The following is a 27,847-nucleotide window of genomic DNA, read 5'->3' as shown; positions in this document are numbered from 1 at the left end:
AAAAAAAAAGGAAAAACGAAAGAAAAACGTTAGGATGTCAGATCACTTTCAGATCAATTCCTCGACGGATGAGCGCCAGTTTGTTTCCCAAACAGCGTCAGGTAATTTAGCAAACATTGTTTGAACGATTTCTTTTGTGTTTGAAAATTCTTTTTCTTATCGTAGTTTGCCCTAAGACATTTGGTATATAAACCATACTGCATCTCCACGACAAGAGATCCGGTAAGGAAAAGTGTTCAGAAATGTTTATATCTGTATCATGTAGTTCTTTGCATTGAAAATACATAGTTTTACACTCGAGGATCGCAATAGTAAGGCCGAGGGATGACAAAACGGGTTCTCGAGTATCTATCTCGCGAGTTATGGAAAAACTAGTAACACAAAAAGAACTGAAAAAATTAACACAGTGACATTATTCCTCGCGAAGCGAGGTTAATAAATTTGTCGGGCCGAGCCAGCCCGAGCGGAGCTAAGCCGCGCGAATTCGAGAGAAAAATATATTTATATATCTGAGCTGATTTTCTAGAAGGTGGCTACAGAAATTGACGTTTTTGTTACCTTTTCTTAAGATATTTATTTTTTTTTTTTTTTTTTTAGCGTTTCTTATTGAATTGCACATCAGTAACTTAATAGATTACAATGGTCATTAGCAAATATTTATAAAACCAAAATATTTTTCTCCCCCCCCCCCCCCTCCCTCCCTGATTTGCTAACCTAGCCCCACTCTTTCTCAAACGCCTTCTAGCAGCGCAACGATTTGGCTTTGAATTCGGCGCGCGCTCTGAGATCAGAACTAAGTCATTAGACCTAGCGTTTCGTTTGGCTTCCTGAAGCAAAGTTTTCCTGAGGACATCATTAAGTCTAGTGAGGGAAAAGTCTTACGAGTGCAGTTCCTGCCTCGTCTAATATGCTTGCTACCAGTAGTCCTCGTTTAAGCTAAACGGGTAATTTTCAGTAACTCGGGCTTGGACTATTAAAGGCTTGTATATTGTGGGCTTTGCTTGAGGAGGTGACAGTCTTTGGCTTTAAAAAGTAGGTTTTAGGGATGAGTTCTTTTAGGGCAACGTGAAATTTTCGCGAATTGTTTATCCAGCCAAAGACTTAGTATATTTTTGTGGTAGAAAAGGGCGCTAACCCTTCCCTTTTCAAATGTTGATTTCAACATCCGGGACTTAAGCTGATATGGAAAACACTAGCAAGAATGGGCAAGGATTTTCTCTTCAAGAAGCGTGAGTTTGAAAAGCTATTCTATTATTTTTCGCCGTTATAACTGTAGCGTTGTTAGGCTAGTCATCGATTAGTCGAGAAGTGCGATTTTGGTCGGATTTCCGGACTCAATGTCATAAATAATTTCCAAATGTTCGTTCGGCGTGATTCTCATTACGTCTTGAACTTATAATCAACACGGAAAATCAATTTAAAACGCTGTCTTGCCCCGATTAAGCCGATTCTTTTGTGGAAGGCTAGTCTTGAACGTTTAAAGACCGGGTTTTGGTTGAGATTTAAGATGCGTTGGCGCCGTTAATAATTACCAAGTGTCACACTTGTTTAGTCGGATCACAGGTCATGTCTCATTTCACTCAGGTGTCAATGTCGGTCACGTCTAATTCCAAAGAAAAGCCCTTCTTTTCTCTTGCATAGTATTTCCTGACCTTACTTTCTTGTGATGAACCGTAACTGGAGTATTGTTAATGACTAGCATATTCCTTCAGCTTAGAAAGTCTCAAAATGTGCTCAATTTCTGTAGCCACCTTTTTGAAAATCAGCTCAGATATATGTATGTATGTTTATATACTTCGTTGAAGGTGTCCGCACTGTTGCCTAGCAACAGTGAAAAACAAAGTATGAATGACGTCAGACTGTCTGGCGTCGTCTGGAGCAAAATTTGCATACATCGGGAAAGTTTGCGTGCCGGACCAAATTTCAACTGCAATGTTCATCAATATTCACTGGATACAGAACTATCTCTCCAGAATCTTTTCCCTTTCTTCCAGAAATCTTTTTTGTGAAAGATTGCATTGAAGAAATTACACGTTTTGTGGCCGCGGTAAAATAATTTTCCGTGGGAAATAAATTCATCGAACACGACAGCGCTTCACGCATGTTGTACATTTCGTCGGGTCAGAAATAGATTTTCAACCACAAACTAGCCTGTGGAACCTCGAAAATACCATGCTCATCAAAATAGTTGCCATGTTCAGAAACCTTTTAATCTCCTCATTTGATGCTACAATACGAGTAAAGAGGGCTTTCCACCCAGCCCCAGCTTCGCGAGGTTTTGCGAGTCACGTATTTCTAGTATAACTGAAAGCGGTTACTTGTTGAACAAGGGATTATTTTTTCAAGCAAATGAATGGACTAAAATCGCGATGATTTTGCGAGGTCAGCGATACAACACGCCTTGTGCTTTCTTCCGGTAGGGACCCCCTATCATGAAGTAATCGGGTTGCGTTAAGGAAATGTTTAAAGGAACCCCCTAATTTCGATGTTGTTGTCATTGTTTTATATGTTATAATATCCGGCATCAAGTGGCGTTTAGGTTTCTTGTTATTAATCTTAACACAAATTCAACTCTACTTGTAACTCGCTAAATAGCCGAACCAGACAGCGAAGTAACTTTAAGTGCGTCTTTCAGGGTGGACCGACCAGAGCCATGAAAATGAAAATCACGGAATTTGATGAAATTTGGTGTGATTCAACAACTTCACATATTCATTAGACTGGTGCAGTTTTAAAGCCCTTGGCCTTTTAATGACGTCACAATAAAAGGTCAAAGGTCAAGGCTGAAAGGGCCGTGATTTATAGCTTAAAAAAGTGGAATTTTAGCCATTTTTAAGCGTTTATTTTTCAAAGTCAAGGCGCGCCTAGGGAAAATATACTTGATATCAAAACTATTTGATCCAAACTGATTAAGTTCCGGTAAAAAAATGTTTTCTATATTTTCAACTTTTATTTGAAAAAGCTTTCGAAACTACCCGCTCAATGTTCGTACGTGACTTTTCTTTAAAATTAGCAGTTTTTAGACCGGCTAAATTATTCTTTCCAACACTTAATTGCTAAAATAATTACATTAAGACAAAGATTAAAGTTCGTGTATTGAAGCGAAAAAATAAAATACCTGGGCAATTTTTATTTATACCAAATTTGTTTTGTCACTTTATATTCTATTCGGCCATCTTCTAAACCTGGGCATGAAATGAACAACGTTTATTTCAATGCTATGAATAGCAGTTATTTTACCTAAACGTTTACCTGCACTTGTGTTAACCTATACTGTCGGAGTTTCCTTGTTGATTTACAAATACTGCACTTAATATGGCCAAAGCGTGCAACAGAGTGCTGAAAAATAGTTCCTGTTCGACGCCCACTGTACACAGTACACCGTGTTGAGCAAGTCATTCACGGCGCTTCTGTCTTTTAAAACCCCAGTTTTTCATGACTTTTCATTTTGTGTTTTCAATTGCTTTATCAGAATTTGTCTAGAAATATCTACACACATATAGGATCGACTAGGAAACGAGTCGTAAGACTAGATTAAAATCTACTAAAATGAAGCGTGGGAACCAACTTCTCTCAATGGCTAAACTTAATTCGATTTAGAGGGTGCACGGACAAAAGCCACTAAAGTGCACGTTTGGCTATCAAAAGTGTTGCAGTCCTCAGTTCTTGTTCAAGCGTTTTGACTATTATTACACAGTCAGGGAGCGTTTTTATTTAAACTGGATTATAAAAATGTACTAAGATACTGCATCGCGGTTAACTTGTGGATCATTGAAATGACCAGTTGTTCGTTTGCTCGAGCGGCGAGCACAATTCAATGCGGGAATCGACAAGAGAAAAGGGCGGACGACCAACTATTGCTGACTTCACTGGAGGCATTAACTGCTCAGATAGAAGCTTGGAAGATCCAGGAGAAAGATTTACTTCTAAACAGAGCAGGTAAAAGTTTGAGCTTCAGTTATTTCTGTATTGGGTTTTAAAATACGTTTCTGTAACTGGGGTTAACTCTACTGTACTTAAATCGACCCGTGGTAGTTATTGTTTACAAACTTGTACTTGATAAATTGGCTCAAAAATCAAAAGCGTTCGTTCAAAAAAACCTACCCGTAGTAAAGCAAGCTATTGCTTTCAATGATTATACAAAGAAGCAGCACGAACAACAGAGCGAAAAAAGGCGAACGAAGAAATTCTTCAATACTGGAATACTGGACTTGGGATTGTGATTGTTCGAATGAAATATCGCGGCAGGTTCTATGAAGCACACGATAAACTCCCTTAACAATACTTCAATTTTCACGTAAATATTTCAGGAATTCAAGACGTCAATGACGAAAGAAAAAATAAAATGGAAGTATGTCCAGCCCATCGCTTTGAGCTTGGAAAACACTGGAGGCCTTCGAGTGCATGCTGTCACCCAGAACACACGCGAAGCACACAGAAACGAAAAGTCTCAGTTCCGGATAGATTTATAACACCAAATATGGCGAAGGAAATCACCTTGATATATGGTTCAAACTGTATTATTGGAACGCGTAAGTATTGTAAATACTTGACCTTATTTATTGATTCGTTTGTTACCACTGTGATTCATAACAAGCACTGCAGGCTGTTAGCGCGACGCGCTCAAGTCTCAGACAAGTTCCCAGTCCCAATTATATAATCAGTAAATTTTTATCCTAAGTAAAAATCGGCAAGTCTGGGGCACACTAGAAATAATTGGAGGGTCATGGGGTTGCTATGAAGTGCGCGTGGTATTTGGGAAGTGCAAAATAAACTGCGCAAAAAGACCTCGGATGTCCACAACCCATTGCTAACTAAGCCCACCCCTTTTACTGTCTCATTTTTACCCATTATTCTATTCCAGTATTCTTCATGCCCTATCTCAGTAAAAAAAGCCACCTACACATCACGATTTGTTAGAATTGAAAATACCCTTCGAGTCACTCGACTTTCGTTGATGTCATTACCAAATTTTCTCCCTATTATTCCCTAAGAAATTTCCGAATAGTGTGGTGGGCTCATTGCTAACTTCCTTGAGCTCGTCGCTTTACTGCCAGATTCTGGGGATGAGTCTGCGAACGTCCAACCTGACTTGCACGAGATAGAGTAACCAATCGGAACTTGAGAAGAGCTCCCAAGCAGCCAACTCAAAGCCAGAAGAGTTAAAGCCCAACTTATTCGCTTATGTGACCTTGCCGTTATCTGCTGCTTACATCACCAAGCTTTTGCGGATCTATACTTGAATTCTGATTGGATATATAATAAATCTTCACATGTATTGCAGATTGATTAAAAGTAGTACACGGACCGAGCATAAAAACTGAAAAAAAATATCCGTTATCGTTTTCCTCCCATGCAAGCTGTGAGTTGCGCTTTGCCTTAGCGTTCAATTAGTGCCACAAAACGTGTTTATGTACAATGTATTTTCTATGCACTATTATTCATGTGCTCCTCTTTTAGTAATTCGGTCTACCAATTATATGTACTTCTTCCTAAATTCCTGCGCCTTATAGGTAACGAAATACTTACGCACACTTCAGTTTTTGACCGCTGACAGACAGACAATATGGACAGAGACACAAACACATAAAGCATGGTGTATTTTAAGTACGTTTTCACTTTCTTATGAAATATGCCATCTTATCTACGTTGACAAGGCCCGTCGTTATTAAGGCCCCGTTCAGACTAGGTACTCGTGCCCAGTTCTTAAAATATAGAGCAGAGTTTGTCACTTTCTTAGTATAAAAAAAAAAAGAGAAACGATGGTGAATGAACGATGAGCCAATGCAAAGGGAAAAAGAGAATTTATCACTTCCACCTCAAATAGACGGATGGCCCGGCGAGCGATACGGTGTCTCACTTAGACCACAAAATATGTACAGTCGCGTTTTCGTTAAAACGCAAGTTGGGAATCACCAAATGCGCAGATACTCGCGAGGCGCGAAGCCGGCGCTGAACACGAGTGGATTGTCACGCGCGAACTTCCGTATGGCATGTGTATTTTGTAATGTCTATTATAAGACTTCCATTTTCACACTCGCTTCAGACGACACCACCCACATCCATTGACGAGCCAACATAAAAAGAAGACGAGTGTTGTAGTCTAAGCTCACTTACGCCCTTTAGCTAAACAAGAAATGAATCTTTTTGTTTAATAAAAGCAATAAACGTATGTATGTGGCCGTTATTTTTTAGGTGTGTGCCGACAATGTCGAGAGAAGCATGCTTGTCATCTGAAGCAGTTTCTGAGCACGGAAAAGATGGAAAGTGACAGCAACCCACCCCGTAAAATATTTCCTATTCCATTTGAGGCGTTTGGTAGCCCTTCTATTTTAGAAGAGGCCTTTAATCAGTGATGAAGATTACACACAGCCACTTACACCAGCTAGTGCAAAAATAGCCTACAACAACCACGTTTCTAAACTGCACCAGGCGTGCGCAATAAATCAGCCATTTAGAGATTTAGACTCTGTGCTGATGAAAGATTGGAAAGACTTGCATCCCCGTACTAAACACCACTATGCGTGGTTTGCAAAGCAAGGAATAAGACCTGTCTTGGAATCGATTGCCCCAGGCCAAGGAGAACATTTGTGGGATTACGTGAAAGACAGTTCGATTGAGGGTCTTAGTAGCAACGACAAGAACCATAATGAAGATGGCGAAGTTGTCCCTAGCACCCTGTCTGACAGCACCTTACGGAATCTCGTTGATGCTTATAACAATGCACAGTCTTCAAACTCTAGAAAAGAGATTCTATCGTTGTTTGCCCGAAATTTTAAGAGAAGTAAACTGAAAGAACTAATTCCTGGCTTGACGGATTTTCGTATCAAGGAGGCAAGGAAGCATTGTATTCAGCACGGTCCAGGTGTTGCCACACCAGCAGCTGCAATCTACAGGTTCTTTCTCAATGAAACTCAAGTTGAGCACTTCTTAAGGTTCATAACAAGTGATGTGATCTCACAAGACACAGCTATGGCACTTCTAGAATTAAACTTCAAAGTGGAGAAGAGCTACTTGTTCCCAAACCAAGAAGGAAACTGATACCAGCGCGAATTATCGCCCAGTACTTAAAGATCTGTGATGAAACCGAGTTCAAGCCTGCCAGTGAAAGAACTCTGTTAAGAATCCTTGAAGTCTGTCCAGCTTCTACAAGAAAAAGTCTTCAGGGTCTGGATAATTACACTGCAGATGGATCTGAGGCATTCGAAAATTTAGACCAAGTTATCGACAGGCCCTATGATGCAGGGATGTCCGACTGTGGGGCGCAAAGGCCCCGTTCAATGACTTTGTCTTCAACAAACGATAGTCCGTCCGTCTCACCAGACCATTGCCGATATTTTGCACTAAGTGACCCTAAGAAAGAAGAATTTAGGGAGTGCTGTACCCATAGTCACTCAATTGAGTGTGATAGGTGCGAGGAACTACGACATCTGTTCGACTCCTTAGATGAGGCCATTGGAAATGTTTGTAAGAGCAGCATGGTCAGTGACGAAAGGGATGAGCTTCAATTCCTGTTAAATGACAGTAAGGAGAAAATAGAACAATGGAAATCACACATTTTAAGAAGCGTAAACCAAGACGAGGGGAAGAAAGACGTACTGGACGGGTTAGCACCAAATGAAGTCCTTTTGATTGAGGACTGGGCAATGAAATTTTTGCCACTATATTTCAGGGAAAAATCATCCGAGTTCTATGGCAAACGTGGAATCAATTGGCATGTTACAGCAGCGATTAGGAAAACTGAGCAATCAATTCTGACAGTGGAAGTCTTTGTCCACATTGTTAACAACTGCCTCCAAAACCAGTTGACGGTCGCCTACATTAATCAGGACACTTTGTCTACCCTTAAAAAGTTGTATCCAAAGCTAACCGGGGCGTATATAAGATCTGACAATGCCGGGTGTTATCATGGAGGCTATCCTCTGACTGGACTTCCCAGCGTGGGAAGCAACAGTGGCATTAAAGTCATCGGCTATGACTTCAGTGAGGCTCAACATGGGAAAGATATATGTGACCGTAAAACAGCAACAATGAAGCAGCATGCAAGACGCTATGTGGCAGAGACAAAGACGGACATTCTCACAGCGTTTGATCTGAAGAGAGCCTTGGAAAGTAACGGCGGAGTAAAGGGATGTCGAGTGAGTGTTGTAGAAATACCAAAGGCTTCCAGCCAGGTTGACATAAAACATCAGGATTCCCGGAATAAGTCAAATTCACAATATTCGTTACAAAGACGATGGAATACGTTATTGGAAGGCGTATGGTGTTGGCAAAGGAGAATGGTTGGACCCTCCACTATCACTCAACATTCCAAAACTGAACATACTGGAGGCTTTTTCAAGTGAATGTCCGAACACTGGCGTAATGGCAGCGATTTCCAAATGCAGTGATGAGAATGGTGACGTAACTGTGGAAAAACGTGAAGGAAGGGTGTCATTTGACTGCCCTATTGATGGGTGTATTTGCACTTATGAATCACACGCAGGGCTTCAAAAACATCTTGACATCGGCAATCACGTTCGTCGCTTGCACAGAGAGTCGCAGTTTGACCACATCAAGCGCCTGTACGCCGATACGGTAAGCGACGAACTGTCAAAGCCTCTTTTCAGTACGAATTCTAAAACCACGTCTGAAACGCAAAGTGTTAGCAAAGTCACCATGGGATGGGCGTTAAAGAAGCAGAAGTCTTCCTCGCGGTTTCCTGAAAAGGTCAAAGCATATCTTAATGATAGATTCCTTATTGGCGAGGAAACAGGCAACAAGGCATCACCAACGGAAGTTGCACGTGAAATGCGCAGAGACAGAGATGATAAGGGTGATCGCTTATTTGTTGGAGCTGATTGTCTCAGTTCTCAACAAGTCGCGGCCTATTTCTCCCGCTTAGCAGCAAAGAAGAGAAAACATGGTTCTTTAGCCACAACTATCGTCAGTTTGGAAGAATTTTTGAATGAGGAACAGATGGAGGAACACGAAGACGACATTTCAAGAAAGAAGAAAGCGGTATTCAGCAATCTGCAGCTTAAGCATCCAATCACGTACAAGTCCTACAATTTATGCAAGTTAGCCGCAGATGGAAAGCTGGCGACGAAATTCAACATTGCCGAACTGAAACACATGCGACTCTCTTGATATTGAAACTGATAACTTTAAGCGTCGTAAAGCTCAATACAACGAGGCTTTAGCAAACGTACTGAATCGCTGTACTTGTATTAACAAACAAGCAAAGCGCTAAATGTTGGTTTAATTCTCTTAAATGTACAGGCAGCTATTTTTAAGATACCTTACAGATGTTCTAAAAGAAACTGTAGGTAAGTTTTAAAAAACAAGGCAATCAAAAGATACAAGGCAAAAGAATTTTACTTGGAATAATTTGGAAAATTCCGGGATCGTGATGAATTAAAAAACACCCCAAAGACTAAATGTATTAGTACTGATTATTAATTATGTTTTGGTTGGGATGTTACAACAGTTTCAACGGAAAACGTCAAAAAACTCTGTAAGATTATTAGTTGACCATTTTTTTCGATGGAAATAAATTCCTCATATAGTTAAGTTCATAAATTAGACTCGTGCCCAGTCCCTATTTGTAGTTCTGAAATGGTGATTGGCAGCTGGAAGTCACGTGACCTAGTTTCTGGTACTAATTTCATCTAATGGCCTATAACTTAAAGAACAACAGAAATGGTAAGAGCATGGCAAAATAAATAAACAGGTCACACTTGAGACCCCTGTTGTAAAAGTGATCCGTATAACGGCAATTTAAGGCCCTTCTGTGCCCACCGTTTCCATACAAAGATCGCCATCAAAACTCGCTCTAAAACGTCGGGAGTCTCAAACTTGCACACTTTACTCATATCGTCACAGTCTTTCCACGTCTGTAACTCTTTTTGGTATAGCCCATAATATAACATTTTTGAAGTGAAAGATAGGTCACGTGACCCCCAGCTTCAAAAGGCCTCGATGAGGGAAAAAGTCAAAGCTCATAAGGCCAACACTTTAAAATTGCCCATTAATCTCTTGGCAGTTTTTTGTAGCTAGGTTTATATCCTTAAACGCTATTAAAAAAAAAAAGCTTAATCTTGCTGGAACAAGGAGTACCAGTCTGTTGAAAATTGGAAAAAAACAGTTCTATAAATTAACTAATAAACGGTGGCATCTTTTATGATCTATAACTTTTTTTCCCTTTGAGATGGCACGATGTTAATTGCATTATTTTTTAACCTATACGATACCTTTCTGATATATTACCAAGAAAAGATCCTGACTCCAGCTCATAACTTGGGGAAACAATGTCAAGACTGCCCTATTTTCGCCATTTTTATGCAAAATAGTTGCCACTTATTACGGGTCTCCAAGCCTGCCACAGTTTTGTGACAAAGAAAGAGCTGTTGGCCAAACGTTCATGATATTTGTTATTAATACACATGCTACTATCACTGCACAAAGAATGGCTGGAATCTAGAATTTTGATTTTCATAGCTCTTTGTAAAAGTGGTCGGTTTTCCGTGACAGATGCACTTAAAACAGCTTGCTGGTGTCCCAGATCTTTGTTCTCCCCTCTGATGTAACTCTTTTCCTTCCAATACAGTTTGCCATTCACAGGCCATATTTCTATGTGTGTTTCTGTTGTTGACTGAACTCGGAAATCTTAAAATAGGACAAGTTAGGAAGAAGATTCAAGGGTCAGGTCAGACAGGCTGAAATTTTGGATGCAGGGAGGGTACAAAAGAAAAAAAGTCCTCAGTTTGCAAACTTAGCTCTTAACATTCTTGCGCTCGTTGCTATCTACAACATAGGCTGTTCTACAATAAATGTAAATTGAAAAAAGAAAAGAGTAGTAATAACTGAAAGAGCCTGATATTCTCCTTTATCTTTCTTTATTTTCATCAGTTTATTCCAATCTTAGATCACCGCGTCAACGCAGATGTTATGTCTCCTGGGTCAGATTAAATTAATGAAACAAGAGATACAATACTAGACCGACTAGAAAAGCTTTCATGCCTCTATAAGGAGACACTGGGAAAGTCCAACAACATGGACTTCCAATATTCCCGGGGTAGTCAATCGATAAAAATCGTTATCAATCAAGTGATTTTTACCGATTGATAACGGAAATCGGTGACAATCGATAAATTAATTTGGTGTGTCAAATCGATATTATCGATTTTTTATGATTTTATTGATTTCTAACGGAAGTCCAACACTGTTGTTATTTGGCATGAGTTAAATAATGCAGCTGGTAATACAGGGATAATACAACAAATGAAGTATTTTGCCGATTAGAACAATTGAAACGAATTCCTACATTCACGAGAAAAACTGATCTATAAACAAGAGAAATGAGAAATGTGGCAAATTTTACACACAAACGCTCTACAACCCTTTATTTTAGCAGCAACAAAAATGGCTCTGTTGAGCTACAATCAGTTCTTGCAGGTAAATATCGGGAAAAATATAGCTCTAGATTGGCAGAATACAAACAAGTAAGTATGAACATATTGTGAACACGCGTACCTTGGCAGGGGCGTAGCTCCCTTTTTAGCTCATTCTTTGCGTCATATGACGCAATGAATGAGTATCGTGGGGATCGAAATGTGGGCCGGAAGTTGTCGACCGTAGACGGAAATGACAATTTTCGACGCTTACCCTCCCCCTTAGTAAATGGAACATTAACTTTGACAAACCTGAAATACACATGTGCAAGAATTTAACTGTTTCTAAAGACTAATTAATAAACAAATAACATCAAATCACAATTTCGGCATTTCTAAAGCGGGCAACATGGATCAAGAAGTCGAAATCTTCAAACCCAGGGGTACCCAGAACGATTTTTTGACACGCTCGATTGCACGAGGCGGGCCATGAAGATCGAGGCGGCCATATTGGAAGGGCGCTTGTTTGTTTTTTTCGTATTGGTAAGTAATCATTACTTTACTATTGTGCTTTTCTTTGGAGCTCTTCAACTTACAACACACACATCAATAAAAGCGGCCAAGGTAGTCACACTTAAACCTTTTCCGAGCTCCACCAATTTCGATCCAGACTTGAGGCTCCCTCGTATCAACTGCTTTACAATCTGCTTTTACAAATTACATTTCGCTTGCTCTTCTCCAACCCACAAGAAGCAACAACACACGCGGATGAGTTGAGTGAATCACACAGTGAACACAAGAGCATCGAGGGAATGAAAACTTTCCCATGCTGTTCTAAGCGATTTATTTCAAGCAATCGCTGGTGCCCCAGGATTCAACATAGACAAAAACATTGACAATTCAATTTCGATCCAGACTTGAGGCTTGCTCGTATCAACTGCTCGTATCAACAGCTCGTATCAATTTATCTGCGAACATCATGGAAGAAAGCCTTCTTAATGTCAGCTTCTTATCTTTTCAAGTTATAATGGACGACAAAATTGTAAAATCCATTGACCTTGGTGATACTTATTGACATTCACACAAACGAGACTGAAATGTGGAACATCTGAGAGGATATGGCAGCCGGGTTATGGCACTCTGCACATATTATGATTACTGTTTTGTTGATGAAAGCAAGGTAACGTTTTCATGTCGCCACAATGGTTAAAAGTCCACTTGGTGCATTCTTTGCACAAAAAGGACAATTTAACAAAAATGTTTGCATGTTATGTTCTGTTTATATCGTTTTTTAAAATATTCTTGATGCAAAGTAAAGAAATGCATTGAACTTGATAATACTCATTGTTTCATCGTTGTAAATATGGTAACTTCTTCATTACCATATATGATGGCAAGTCTTAATGACAGAAAACAAACAAATATTTTACTTTCTTTCTTAGTATCTTTTAGGACTTCAGATTTTATTCCAAATTTTAATTAAAAGTTCTACTGCCTTGTTACTATGCCAATTGGGTAATTTTCATTTAGCGACTTGCTTGTAAATAGTCAGCATGAGAAGCACCATATCAAGACAGGATGCATCATAATCCACCTGTATCTCAGATTATAACACTACTCAGTTTCAATTTACCATTTTTCTGTTGATGTTTTTTTCTTATCTTGAAATAACGTGATCTTGTGTTAACTTCAATAATGTCGATGTGGCAATACCAAAATAACCACTCAACATTCCACCCACCTTTCTAATCCTAAGACACTGTACAGTTTTTTATGAAGCATGGGAATGCTCATTGAATTGGGGGGGGGGGGGGGGCATGTAAAAAAAAGTTGGCCTTCAAAGCCGGGGAGATGGGCCAAAAAATAAGCTCTCGATGGGCAGTCACTCCCACATAATTACTATAAAGTGTACTATAACGGAATGAGTAATGACGCAAGGTATCCCATTACCCCAAAATACAATTTCTGACCTTCTGAAAACTTCAATTTTTCCCACAGAACATGCCCATTAACCTCCCCCCTCCCACCCCTGTACTTTGTTACTTGAATTCAGTAAACTCATACTATCATAATCCTCATTCATTAAAAAATACCAGTACCCCATTACAATATTATCAAAGTCATTCTTTTCTTTCCCCTTTGGTTCAGATGACCACCAATAACAGGCACAATGAAAATTGTCCATTACAAGAATGAGCTGGCTCTCAGCGCCCTTTGATTAAAATCCATTAAGCTCGGGCTTACAAACTTTTCGTTGTATATTCATTATGCGAGTATTTTTATTTGATAGAACTAATTCAGGAACTAGTTTCTTGGGTGATTTCGGTAAGAAAACGTAGAGGGAAGGAAAATTTCAAAAAAAACATTATGTTAAGCACATATGTTAAGCACTGTAAAGACCATAGCTTTTTGCGTTTGACTGATACAGCAAAGCGACTGCTGGCCCCACTTGTTCAAAAGGGCATATAACTTTATCCAGTGGTTAACTCGCTATCCAGCGGATAAAATGTATTGCTTGGAGAACATTTTATCCGCCGGATAGCGATTTATCCACTGGATAGAGTTATCCGCTATTTGAACAACCGGGGCCAGAATGCTCAAGTCAGAGGAGAGATGGATAGACGTGCAAAGCTACGAACTTTGTGCGAAAGAAGATGGGCGAGTAGGGCTGATGCTTTATATACCTTCCGTGCAGCGTTCCAAGTCGTAGTTCAGCCGCTCGAGATCTTGTACCAGGATGAAGGGGCTACTTATGCTCAAGCAGTTTGATCTTATTATTGCCTTATTGCAATAATAAATTATTTGCTCTTTTTGCAACAGAGCATATCCTTTCCAACACACTTGCGTTGTCAACTATATTGCAACGAAAGATCGTAGATCTCCTCGAGGCAGCCCAAGAAGCAATCGCAAGAGTCGTGATAAATATCATGAAAACTGAGAGAGGCGATCCGTCGGTTTGGAAGGAAGTGTATGAGCTGGAGAAACAGAATGACTTCTCCCTCTTATTGATTATCTCATTCAAGAAATGAACGGCAAGCTCTTATCACAGGAGGATCGTCAGTATCTTCTGCCAACAAAACTACAGGGATTAACCAACAACGAATAATGAAGAGGCAAAGTTTATTATAAAAAAAAGAGATGTATGCGGCGTACAAAAACGATATAACCCACAAGAGAGAGTACAACAACGAGATGTTGCAGTGGAAAAAACGTGGCTGCATTCAACTAGAGATTGACCAGCAACTCTGGCTGACACTCTCGACTGCATAAATCCAACTCTTTATCGAAACGTTAACACTATCCTCACGATCCTTTTCACAATGCTTGTTTCAACCGCAGCTCCTGAGCGCAGTTTTAGCACGATGCGTAGAATCAAGACTTATATGGGCAAAACCATAAAGACAGAACGACTCTCGGCTCTTGCTCTAATGCACGCGTGTACAAGTACATGACCATTGACGGGGAGGCCAGGGCTCATGAGTTTTGCGGCAAGAAGAACAAGATGCTAAACTTTGGATTCTCATAAAGCTTGACTTGAGATACCTAGCTCGGCATTCAGTCCAATAGTACTGGATTGTACTGTACAGTCCGTTATAACTTCAAATTAGATCATGTTTAGTTGCTGAGAATTCATGACGTGAGGATATTTAATAATAAAGTGTTTTATCTTATATACAAGCCACCCTAAGCTGTAATAAAGTAGGAATTGAACAAATCATAGGCCTACTTGACATTCCCCCTCCCCCACCCGCGCTACACTCGCGAGGTATGGAACGGGCTTACGGACCAAAAATGGCTAGCTGCGCCCCTGTTTGGTATGGGGGGCTCCCTATAACACGCTCAGTCCTGATAGCCTATACTATTCTTGGTTTTCACATGACGTCATAAAAAACTGAAATTCATAACTAAACACAATTTTGGGTTTTTATCTTCATCACATGTAAGAAAATCTAAATTTCCATCGGCTTGCTTGTTTTCAGCGGGATACCATTTTTTGTTTTGAAAATAGAGCAGTTTGAATTTTAGATTTTTGCGCAGTGCATGACAGACGGATTGCTGCTCTAAACATGTCACGTACATGAAAACATCGATCCGTCTCGTGTTTTTTTTAGGTCTGATGAGCTAACATGTAATAGAAGCGTTAATGTCAATGTGTGAAAGTTCAGCAGAGAGAAGAAAGGCTTTGAAATAGCCAAGGTAAACTCCAGATGTTTTTGCTGGTTTCCGGCCGCCATGTTGGTGCCCATCAGACGGGGCACCAACATGGCGTCCCATACTAAACTCTGTAATTTTCCGTGGTACATTTTCTCGAATAACTTGATTAGGAGATATCGCACAGCCCTGTGGCTTTCACACATTGTTTATGTATCACTCCTCTACAACATATCAATTTCTTGACTTAATCTATTGAATGGTTGAGGATTTTATTTTTTCCCTTGCGTGACGATGTGTGAGGTGAAAACCACCTATACCCTGAGAATTGTAGCATTTCTGCCCAAACGTAATGTAATAGGTATATCATTCATGGCCCAGCGTCGTTGAGGTGAAAGTGAAAAAACCAAGGAGGCAATTTGAGGACTTTCCGTTGGCGAGTCTGGACACCCTTTATGTCAAATGCGATGGAAGGCCAAGCAAAGACTTCATGAAACGTTCGGCTCAGATTCTTAACATTGAAGAAAAAGAGCCGGATCCTGGGAAAGTCCAACAACATGGGCTTCTTATAAAACACACAATGATTTCAAGATTAAGAGCGGCTGCCTGTAAGAATCGAGAACTGCATTTCAGCGACCACTTGGTCGAATTTCTGATATTTCGTCTGAAGATACCCTTGGAATAACTATTGTCGAAAATCATATTTTAAAGTTCAAAGGTATTTTATTTTTCGAGAAAATTGCAAGAGTTTGAAATGCGGCCTAGGTGCGGTCACGGGCCGATGAAAACCGCGAAAATTTAGGTCAAAGGACGAAGTCCCGTTCACGGTGTAAAATAACCCAATGAACTTGAAACTTTACACAAACCTAGACCAACCATCTCGCAAGAGAATTAATACAATAAACATTCCAAACTCGCGGGCTGCTTTCTAAAGCATGCAGATTTGTGTACGCTACTTAAAATGACCTTGAAACTAATGCTTATTTTCATTGAAATAAAAGTGTTTCTGGTATGTCATTTTCTCTAAATTAAATCTCATATATCGGAAGACGAAGAAAAGAACTTTATTTGTACCAAGTTTCAAGCTCTGATTCAAACTCTTTCCCACTCAAGGAAGATCGAATATGCGTGCGATACTTGCGGCTCGCAATTCACGTCACGAATTATGAGATCAGAACCGATTCACAAACACTTGACATCTGGAGCCCGTGAATGTTTCCAAACATCACATATTGGGCCCTAAAACTAATCAGACGGACTGAAGACAGCCATTCAATGTTTTTCGATCCGAGATTTCTTTCCTACTCTGCTCTAAAATAATATAGTTATTCCGGTCAATTAGCCTACGAAACATGTGCAACAAATTTGCATACCATTCTGACCATTTCGATGTCGCAGGAAAAAGATCGAAATCATACTTTACAGCTCCTTTATCTTCTTAAATGAAGAAGTCGATCAGTAAACTGGAGAAAAGCGTGTGACTTTGTTCCTGTCGTGTTGTTTTGAGTGTTCGTGTTTAGCAGCGACGGCTCAAATCAATAAGCCAGTGTGACACTGATCAACTGTAACTCGATATTCCCTTCGATGTGGGTAACGCGCACGTGATCCTGGCCAGGCAGTTGTGCGTTCAGGGCGCTTTTAGAAAAGTAGTGCTTGTGGGCCAAGCTACGACTACCCTGGTGATGATGACCTTGACGAGCTTAAAGACTGTTCAAGAGATCTGAGAGCCCACCTTTCCAGCCTTTGTTTTTTCCGCGAAAAAAATCGACGTTCAAGTATTAGTGTCAGTTTTTGGGTTTTTTTTACTTACGGTAATGCAGATCCCGGAACGTCGATTTTTTTGCGAAAAAAATCTATCCATAACCACCATCCCCACAATTAATAATATAAAATTTGAGGGTATCAGAGTAGTCTGAGGGTATCAACTTTGAGGGTATCAGAGTAGTGGATTCCCCACCGACCAACGCGACCTCCCCCACCCCCATCCCCTCTGGCGATAAGCGTCAATTGTGGTTATTGTTTACTTTCCCAAACCGGTTTTATCGTTGTTTCTGCCGGTTTCTTTCAATTTTCGAGAAGATAGGAATCTTGCCAGCCTTGGTCTGTCTGGTGATGGCCACGAAAACTAACTTATTGCTAGCGCAAGCGGGTGAGGGCCGTCACTACCTTATTGCTAGCACGTGCGGGTGAGGGCCGTATTTCGCCTATTCATTTTCCAATTTCAGATTTCATGCTATTATTTTTTTCACAGAGTTGAAAGAAACTGGCAGGAACAGCGAGAAAACGGTCTAGGAAAGTAAACAATAACCACAATATTATTGACGCTTGTAGCTAGGGGGAAGGGGGGAGGTCGGGTTGGTGGTCGGTAGGGAACTCACTACTATGCTCTCAAATATACAGATTTCATACTTTTAATCGTAAGGATGGCGGTTATGGATGTTTCTTTCTTTCTTTTTTTTTTTTCGCGAAAAAATCGACGTTCCAGGGTATGTATAATTGAAGTTAAAAAACCAAATGACACTAATGTATCAGTCAATTCCAGGCGCGATCACCCCCCCCCCCCCTCCCCCGGGCAACCCCCGGGCATTTGACCCCTGTTCGGCTTAACATAGTGGGGCATTTGACCCGAATAGTAACCCGACCCATCGGGCATTTGACCCGTCGAAAAAATGTTGGTCAGCGGTCGCGTTTAAAAATGATTTGCATTCCATGTAAGCCATTTAATACTACCATAGAGAAGCGTTCCAACAAATATATCTGAGATTGTTTTTGGCATGGCGGGGTTACATATTGCCCTTCGCCTCTCATTTTCAGTGGTATGTCCAAGTTCCCTCAAGCTTCCTTCTCCCTTTGCTCGGCGTTCGAAGCTCGACTTGTTGGCATGTCTAGGTTTCATAACATAGTGTTTTTTATTATTGTTCTTGTTATCACTGTTTTTTAACAAACCGTTCCCAGTTCTACTTGTAATAGGAATATATATTCCTGAAGTGAATGCGCTTTACATTTTTTTGTGATAAAGTTGCATGCTTTTAAATTTATAGGTAAACGTAAACGTAAACGCCCATTGTATTGCAACAAGAGATGATTATCATCCAGTTTATTTAATCAATGCGTAAACTATTTAACAAATCATGCAGTCAAATATTTTGCGAAAAATGGACACCTATTTGCAAACTTCATGTACATTTAATATAAAAGAAAAGCGAGTATCGGTACATATATCGTTAAACTCTCTATTTGTTGAGTTTCATATGTGATGTTATGCATTATCTTTAATAGTAAATTGTTTTACATGACAGGACGCAGGCGGGCTCGACTGTAAGTTCCGCAAAGGAATGCTAGTAGAATCTACTAGCATTCCTAACATTCCTCAAATTAAGACTTACCCGGTTTCTTTTCTTTTGGGACTTGCAAGGTGTCGTAATCTGTCTTTATGTCATGGAGGATGTAATTAAATCGAAAACAGACCAGGCAGGGTATAGAAATATGATCGGGACTACATGTCACATCAAGAAGTGCCAAGAAATAAAAACGTGATGTGAAATTAGACTAAATGCAAATGTACAATGTAATTGCGCTACTCGAAATGGCGGACGTGGCCGACTAAAATAGCTCGCAAAGGCGGGCCATTTACTGACGCAGAGATACTCATGAAGAAAGGTTAAGGCAGAAGAGAGGAAGAAAAAAGAGAAGACGTGAGAGGGAAAGAGAGGCAAGAAATGCTGTAACGGGATCCTACAAATGATTTGATAGTGTAAATATACGGTTTCGATTACGAAACAATCACGCGCATAACAGGACACAGGCGTTCTCTACTGTGAGTAACGTGGTGCAGAATTTACTAGCATTCCTAGATTATTCTGTTTTGAGACCACAAAATTGTATGCCGAAATAATATGATCTAATAATACGTTTTCTGAAATGAAGTGCAACATTTTCCCGGAGTATATTCAAGAGGGCAGACATAAATCAAGCGCGCTATTAAATCACCTTGAGACACGGTTAGAAGAAACATAAAAAAAAAGACATCGTGAGCTTGGGAGTGAAATCCTGAAAAAAGTGATCGCACGAGTGTTATTGTCAACACAGTACAATGACAAATGCATTAATTATGGCGAATCTTGAAGAACATCCATATTCATGGCACTACCATAGTAAACAGTTGCTCTCTATTAGTTTAAATTTTCTTTAAAGTATTATCATATTTGTTAGAAAAAAGTTGAGCCGGGTAAGGGACTCTTATGTGGACAAAATTATCAGATCCCATGGCATTTGGCGAGCGGTCCTGTTAATGTTGTGACTAGTTGTCTCTACTCACTTATAAATTATCTGCGATACCAGATACACTAATTGTCTCGCGATTTTTCGAAGAGGCTAAAAGAACCCGAAAATTGAGTACGACATTGCACCGGAAAAAAAGTTAACTTTTAGACGAAAGCAAAATGCACACGCACTTTTCCATAGAAGAAACGCCAGACTGGCCCCGCAGAACAAGCGTTATTTTTCGTGTGTGTCTCGCGGGCGAGCGCAAAACGCGAGACAAAGCGCACTTCAAGTCACGCGCGACAGGAGTTGTGAGATATGTACATGTATATGCATACCTCTGTCTTGTTCCATCATATTAACGATGCTATAGTAAACTATACGAGGAGAAACAACCTTCAGTCTTGTGGAAATAAATTACTTCATTTTATTTTAGAGCGTGTATGTAAGGGGGGGGGGGGGGTATCCACCATTGTGATCGATATCAATTGACCGATGCCTGGCTACACTGGTGACTGCATTGTCACATCATACCATGTAAAATTAAAGGCTGTGTTTCTGTATTAACGTTTTTTTACGTTACACCAGACCGTGTCAGGTGGGTCACCCGCCGTTCTGATGGATAAAAAATTAAAGGCTGAGTTGCTGTATTAGCTTTTCTTACATTACATCAGACCGTATCAGGTGGGACACCCGCCGTTCTGATGGATAAAAAATTAAAGGCTGAATTGCTGTATTAGCGTTTTTTACGTTACATCAGACCGTATCAGGTGGGACACCCGCCGTTCTGATGGATAAAAAATTAAAGGCTGAATTGCTGTATTAGCGTTTTTTACGTTACATCAGACCGTTTCAGGTGGGACACCCGCCGTTCTGATGGATAAAAAATTAAAGGCTGAGTTGCTGTATTAGCGTTATTTGTTTTGTTACACGAGACCGTGACACCGATATCAACCACGACATTGGCTGTGCATTTTTTTATTTTGCATTTAAATATTTTTACGAGTTTGCTTCATAGTCACTTCCTTCATTACTTCACCAGCTATATAGTTGCGTGTTTTTTATTGCTTTTTTGTAAAATACTGACCTCACTGATAAAAGTGTTTTATATAGTCCCCTCATTATGGTTTTGTCTGGTGCGAAAATACATCTACAATTTGGACATTTCGAGCACAAAGTGAATTTGTCGTGCCCCCTGCTCTGAAAGTGAGTATGGATTGTTCCATTTCATTGTAAGTTCAGGAGTATAAATTTTAAGGGCCGCTCTGCTACACTATGAATGTTATGGCGCCTTTCCCCGGAACAATAACCCGGATGATGCACAAGGCAAGATCATGTTGGTCGTGTTTATGTTAAGCGTGAATATTCAAAATTGTGGTTGTCTAGGCAAATGCTCTTCTGTGATAACTTACGTCTTCTTGACTAAACGAGACTTACCTTGGTTCTGTCCCTTGTATTTCCTTTGTTTCAATGCCTACCATTTCGCATAATTAACACGCGCCAATTCCAAAGCAGAAGAATACGTCTCTCAGGTTTTGTCTTCGCATCTGTCCGGCTTCGCTTTCATTAGCGGCTCTTAGCAATCGCTTCCTTTTATTTCTTGCTTTGCGCATCTTCCTTTTTTTTTTTCTCTAATGAACTTCCACGCGACTTTCGTGGCATGATCGATCACAATTTCGGAAGGGCGCGCTTCCTTCTCGTTCCCGCTAAACAGTGCCGTAATATAATTACGCGATCGCATTTCATTCCACACAGTGATAGTTATTATCCAAATTTGAAAAGCCAGCGGCTTATCGCAAAACAATAGAAACATTAGCTGGGAATGTTGTGTTCCGGAAGCGAATGTACAACTAGTAGATCTAAAGGCCCGGTACGTCAAAAAGGATGGCGATTAGTTTCTGAGCTTTGTGCACAGGATGCATCGTACTAAATTCAGGCTAATATTTTTTTCACCATACAACTGCAGCAAAATTCGCGCAAATCGATCTTGTTGATTCATTACAAAACAAAGTACGTGGCCAAGCAAAGCGTCATACAATCTTGGTATTTTGCCGACGCGTCCCTTTTATATAATTAAAGGTATATACATATTTTTTGATCGGTATGATCAACAATTGCTTGGTACCTCTCATTAGACGGTACGTACATAAGCACTGGCAGGCCACAGACTTATTTAATTCGAATTTATCTCGTCTTGAGGAGTAATGCGGTAATTTTGTATCGAGTTACGATACACTGTCCAGATCGCAAAGAAAGAAGTGAGAATAACATGAGCCGTTCATTCTCTGTCATATTAAATGAGATTACAGACGCCTCAAGGAACCACAAAGATTAATTCTCTGCGTGACGTCGTACTTACAGTAGACTTCCACTGCGTCCTCTCATGATTATGAATGTATCAATTTCGTTGATTTTTATATAAATAGAGCTAGCGAATAAAAAAAAAAATCAACACGATGACTTTTCAGCCACAACCAGTGGGGCATTTGACCTAGAAATCGGCCCATATAGCGGGGAATTTGATCAGGCATTTTTAAAAAAGTCAAATGCCCGGGGGTTTGCCCGGGGGTGAATGATCGCTTTTGGAATTGACCCAGACATAATACTTGAATTTTTTTCGCGAAAAAAAAAATCAAAGCTGGCAAGATGGGCTCTCGCATCTGTTGTACAGTCTTATAGCTTGACAAGGTTTTCATCACTAGGGTAGTCGTAGCTTGGCCCACAAGCAGTACTTTTCACTATTTACAGTTCTTAAAAGCGCCCTAGCTTGTACGCGCAGGATTCCATACCGAAATGCCTGGCCAGGATCACGTGCGCGTTACCCACATCACCGAAGGGAATATCGAGTTACAGTTGATCAGTGTCACACTGGCTTATTGAATTGAGCCGTCGCTGCTAAACACGAACACTCAAAACAACACGACAGGAACAAAGTCACACGCTTTTCTCCAGTTTACTGATCGACTACTTCATTTAAGAAGATAAAGGAGCTGTAAAGTATGATTTGCACTACTTTTTCCTGCGACATCGAAATGGTATGCAAATTTGTTGCACATGTTTCGTAGGCTAATTGACCGGAATAACTATATTATTTTAGAGCAGAGTAGGAAAGAAATCTCGGATCGAAAAACATTGAATGGCTGTCTTCAGTCCGTCTGATTAGTTTTAGGGCCCAATATGTGATGTTTGGAAACATTCACGGGCTCCAGATGTCAAGTGTTTGTGAATCGGTTCTGATCTCATAATTCGTGACGTGAATTGCGAGCCGCAAGTATCGCACGCATATTCGATCTTCCTTGAGTGGGAAAGAGTTTGAATCAGAGCTTGAAACTTGGTACAAATAAAGTTCTTTTCTTCGTCTTCCGATATATGAGATTTAATTTAGAGAAAATGACATACCAGAAACACTTTTATTTCAATGAAAATAAGCATTAGTTTCAAGGTCATTTTGAGTAGCGTACACAAATCTGCATGCTTTAGAAAGCAGCCAGCGAGTTTGGTATTTTTATTGTATTAATTCTCTTGCGAGATGGTTGGTCTAGGTTTGTGTAAAGTTTCAAGTTCATTGGGTTATTTTACACCGTGAACGGGACTTCGTCCTTTGACCTAAATTTTCGCGGTTTTCATCGGCCCGTGACCGCACCTAGGCCGCATTTCAAACTCTTGCAATTTTCTCAAAAAATAAAATACCTTGAAACTTTAAAATATGATTTTCGAAAATAGTTAATACAAGGGTATCTTCAGACGAAATATCAGAAATTCGACCAAGTGGTCGCTGAAATGCAGTTCTCGATTCTTACAGGCAGCCGCTCTTAAATCTGGTTTTTTATATATTTCACGTTAATAATTAATAGGTTCACTGATAGCAGCCAGGAAAAGAATTGAAAAAAACACATAGGTGACGATTTTAGTTTCTGTGATCGAGAATAACCATTCTTGTATTCAAACAAATTTGTCAAAAGTTGATTAACAAGGACCGGTTGTATTTTCGCCGATAGTTTTTGTTCCCTGGTTCGTAACCTAGGGCTAACATACTTTAAGGGCAATTCTCCAGGAAAGTGAAGCAAAGTTGGAAATGAAAAATTTTAACCCCCCTTCAATTTTTGTGTAGAGGTAGGTTACCTTAAGGGAAAAACAAAAACAACCATATTTGGATCGGCAGATGTATCGTTGCCATGGTAACTGCACTAGATGACGTCGGCCTTGGGACCATGTTTTGAGCAAAAGTTCCATTCTCAAAAAGTAAAAGTAAACGAGTCTGGTTCTCGGGTAGATGTGAACCAATTCAAATGAAATTCATACAGATGGTAGAACCACTCTTTCAGTTTATAAAATTTGCCGTTACAATAATTTGGGTTTTATAAACAAGAAGAAAATGCTCGTGCTACTGTGTTCCCTGTCAGCCATTTAGACAAGCAGGAAAAACAAGCACAACCACATTCCTAATTTCTCTGAAAGTACTCTTTCCACATAAATCAAATTAGCAGCAGAGATTACGCAGATATTGACGTTTCTAAATATCACAAAATCAATTTGGGGAAAACTATATTCTGGCCATGGGTGCTGAAGACACCTGGGAGAAATTGCAAAAAATTGCAAAATTGGTAATTTTGAGAGCTCTAGTATTTGGCTCAAACAGGCTTTAGAGAGAGAAAATCAGCTTCAAAAGTATCTTTTATCATCTTGTCTGCTACCTACACTTAGTAAATTAGGTTTTGGCCAACAAATTTGATGAAATATAAATAAATACAAAACCTACCTTGAAGGTTTTGGGAATTTCTTCAGGATGCTTTCGTCGCGTGGTTCTCTCCAGTGTCTCTCCTTCGCATGCTCCGTTTTTTGACCAGATCTAGCGCAGACTAACAGTTACTCCCATCGAATATCCAGTTTGCCGTGTTTCAGACCAGAGAAGATGATACAAGTAGCCCGCATACACTTGACAAAGAATAGTTGACAAGGTCCAAAACATGGTCGTGATACTTGCGATTTCTGCCGTCGAACACCTAAATTCATCGATATTATCCAACCAGGAAGTAAAGTAAATGTATCGAGATCAATGTACAAAGCAAATGCATGCCTTTGAACAATCCAAAGTAACTTCTTTAGCTAAAATCGAGTCAGATATCGATATTGCGATAGTCGACAAGCCAAGAATGGTGAATAAACTGAACGCATAGGCCGGAAGTCCGAGAAGCACGACTGCTGACCGGATGTAACGCAATGTAATGGGATGTAACACCGGATGTAAGTGTAATGATATCCTCTTGTAATGGGGTTGTTTCACAATGGAAATGGTGAAGAAAGCCAAAACAAAAAAAGGAGAAAACGGAATAACCGAATGAAAACAAAAACAAAGGAAATGAAGCTGAACTGAAGCTTGGGTGAAAATTGAACGCATGATCATAATAGCCGCACCCCCCCCCCCCCCTCCAAAAAAAAAGATTGCTTTTTTAGACTGTGAAAATGCAATTACAAATTCAGTTATGATAAACTATTCGTGACAAGAAAAAGAAAAATTCGCACGTGAAATGTTACATTTATTTACCTGCACGGCAAAGAATAAGATCCATTTTGTCGCTGATTTCATCATGGTTTATACTAAGTCCGTAGGCTTGCACGTGCCTGGAAATATCCCTTCGACATTCACTGAGTTTTATATTGTTTCCACTGCACTCACAAACGTCCCTTTTGGGATTTGAAAGTGAACAACTTTCCATTGTCCCGACCAGGATATTTTCCTTCGCACGACGATATGCAAATTTCCCTTAAAATGTCTTTGATCGACGGCACAAATTTACTTCCGGTCACCCCTACCCCCCACCAAAAAACAACAGCAAAAAATAAATAAATAAATAAACAAGCCGAAAGAATGCTAAAATTTGGGCAGCTATTAGGTACTGAATGTGAAAATTTATCGGCTTGGAGAGGACTTATTTATTTCTGGAGGAGAGGTGGGTCAAAAATTCCAACTTCGTATCTTCTAATGTGTACGCTAATGCCCCAGATCAGCGATGTATCTTACATGCAGGCCATCCTTAACATCCAATAAGCAATGAATTAAAAAACAACAACAACAACAAACCCAGGAAACATGGGCGGCTTATGTGGTTGCGTAAAACGATTAGTAAAGCACTTTTATTTTGTCCTCTTTATTCACCACTGTAAAACAGTCATAAAAGCGGATCAAAAGTCGTCCTTTTATCCCTCTATCAATGATGTATTGTACCAAAAATATCTAAAGAAGAGATAATGCCATTGCGACAATGTCGCTTTAGCTGAAGCTACAAAAACAAACAAACAAAAAGCGCGTTTATCGCATTTAAAAGTACATCCGGTCAGCAGTTTTGCTGCTTGCATTTCCGGTCTACATACGTTTGGTCGTAAACAGGTCGTAAACAACGATTTCTTCGCTTCTCAACCATGCACCACGGAATGTACGGATTGATTTAGCCAAAGACTTTATTCAGAATCGTTGCAGACATGCATTTGCTCAGCTGTGATCTTGATGCATCTATTTAACTTCCTGGATGGATTGTATTGATGAATTATTTCGATACTCAACACACGACTGTGTTTGACCTGTTCGACTGTTCTTTATTCGGGTTAATGCATCATCATCTTTGGTCTAAAAGTAGATGTCCGGCGAGGCTAGCCAGTTAGATTTGCCCTTTCCGCTGGAGTCTGTGCAAGATTTGGTCAAGAAAATGGAGCGAGCGAACTGAGGAGAGACCCATACTATACGACAAAAGCATCCTGAAGAAATTCCCAAAAGTTGCAAGGTAGGCTTTGTTTTAATTTATATTTCATCAAATTCGTTGGCAATCTCGTACCCAGAGTCCTCAGGCTTTTTGGTCAGCGGGGCGGCGCCAGGAGAGACTCTGGGATAATGGAAAAATTTAATTTTTTCGATTGGTCGTCTGCATAACAATGGGAGACGGACAGGAAGTCCGTTGGTCATTTGCGGAAGTTAACCAGACCGGAAACTTCCTTGTTTTGGAGGGAGATTTGAAATGTCAAACTCGCTGTTTTGTAATTTTTATGTGTGTGTCACGGTTATTTATGTTATTTTTTTCATACCAAAAATAAGAAGGACTCCAATTCAAAGACGGGTTTTGTATTATGTCAGTGAAACAATTTCTAGCCGACTAAACATTAGCCGTTTTATCGTAGGACGTTTGCCACTACTGTCATACGACGGTAAAATGACACGGCCAAATGCGAGCAGTTTAAAGTGATTACTGTCGTTGTTGCAAAAAATTGTTTTCGGAAAATATCATTATCTCAGTCAGTTTGGGAGAAAAAGCGGTAGGAGAACGAATTGGTGAAGCCGTTCGCAAGTATGGAAACATTAAACGTATTAGAGAGGACATTGGTGTCGTCAACATACTTAATATTTCGAACATGTTATTTACTAGTGAAGGTTATCATGGAAAAATAGAGAAGTTCTTCAACATCTATAAACCTTGTCGTGGATAAAAATTTGGAGATGACTGATCTGGTGTGGAGTGGAGTCCATCTCAGGTTGCCGTTTCGATTAATTCCCTTTCGGTTTCGCCACAAGGGAAACGCTGAAGACATCTCTACGATGATCAAACACCGCACTCGAGAGCAAAGGTTTCACTTTTGTCAGTCACGGCCGGCATGGCCAGCTTGCCAAAGAAAAATAATTCAGAAAAAATTGCCCCTTTGAGGCGGAGGTAATGGTGTGTTGAACATTTTTCTTAAATTTTGAGATTTTGTTTTGAGAATTTTGGCAGATTTTGTTCTAACTGTTTTTTCCATATTCCATGCAAAATAAGAACAATTAGTTATTTGTCCTAAAAAGTATAAAGGACCGTGGTGTTAAGTTACCTTCAGATGAAAGTTTAATCTCAAATGTAATAGTACATACAGATTTAAAGATTACTTTTACAGTATAGGGGCAGTTGAGAATAAAGCGGACTTGTTGTTTGTTACTTACTACCATCTTCTCTGCAAGAAAGTCAACACACTGTGACAGTGAAGAGCCACCCAACTTGACAAGTCAAAAAACAGGTGTAGATAATACTGAAGCCTGAAGC

The sequence above is a fragment of the Pavona decussata genome, unplaced genomic scaffold, assembly GCF_977016875.1.
Source record: "Pavona decussata unplaced genomic scaffold, jaPavDecu1.1 SCAFFOLD_358, whole genome shotgun sequence".
NCBI classification, from domain to species: domain Eukaryota; kingdom Metazoa; phylum Cnidaria; class Anthozoa; order Scleractinia; family Agariciidae; genus Pavona; species Pavona decussata.
This window is presented reverse-complemented; position numbering follows the sequence as displayed.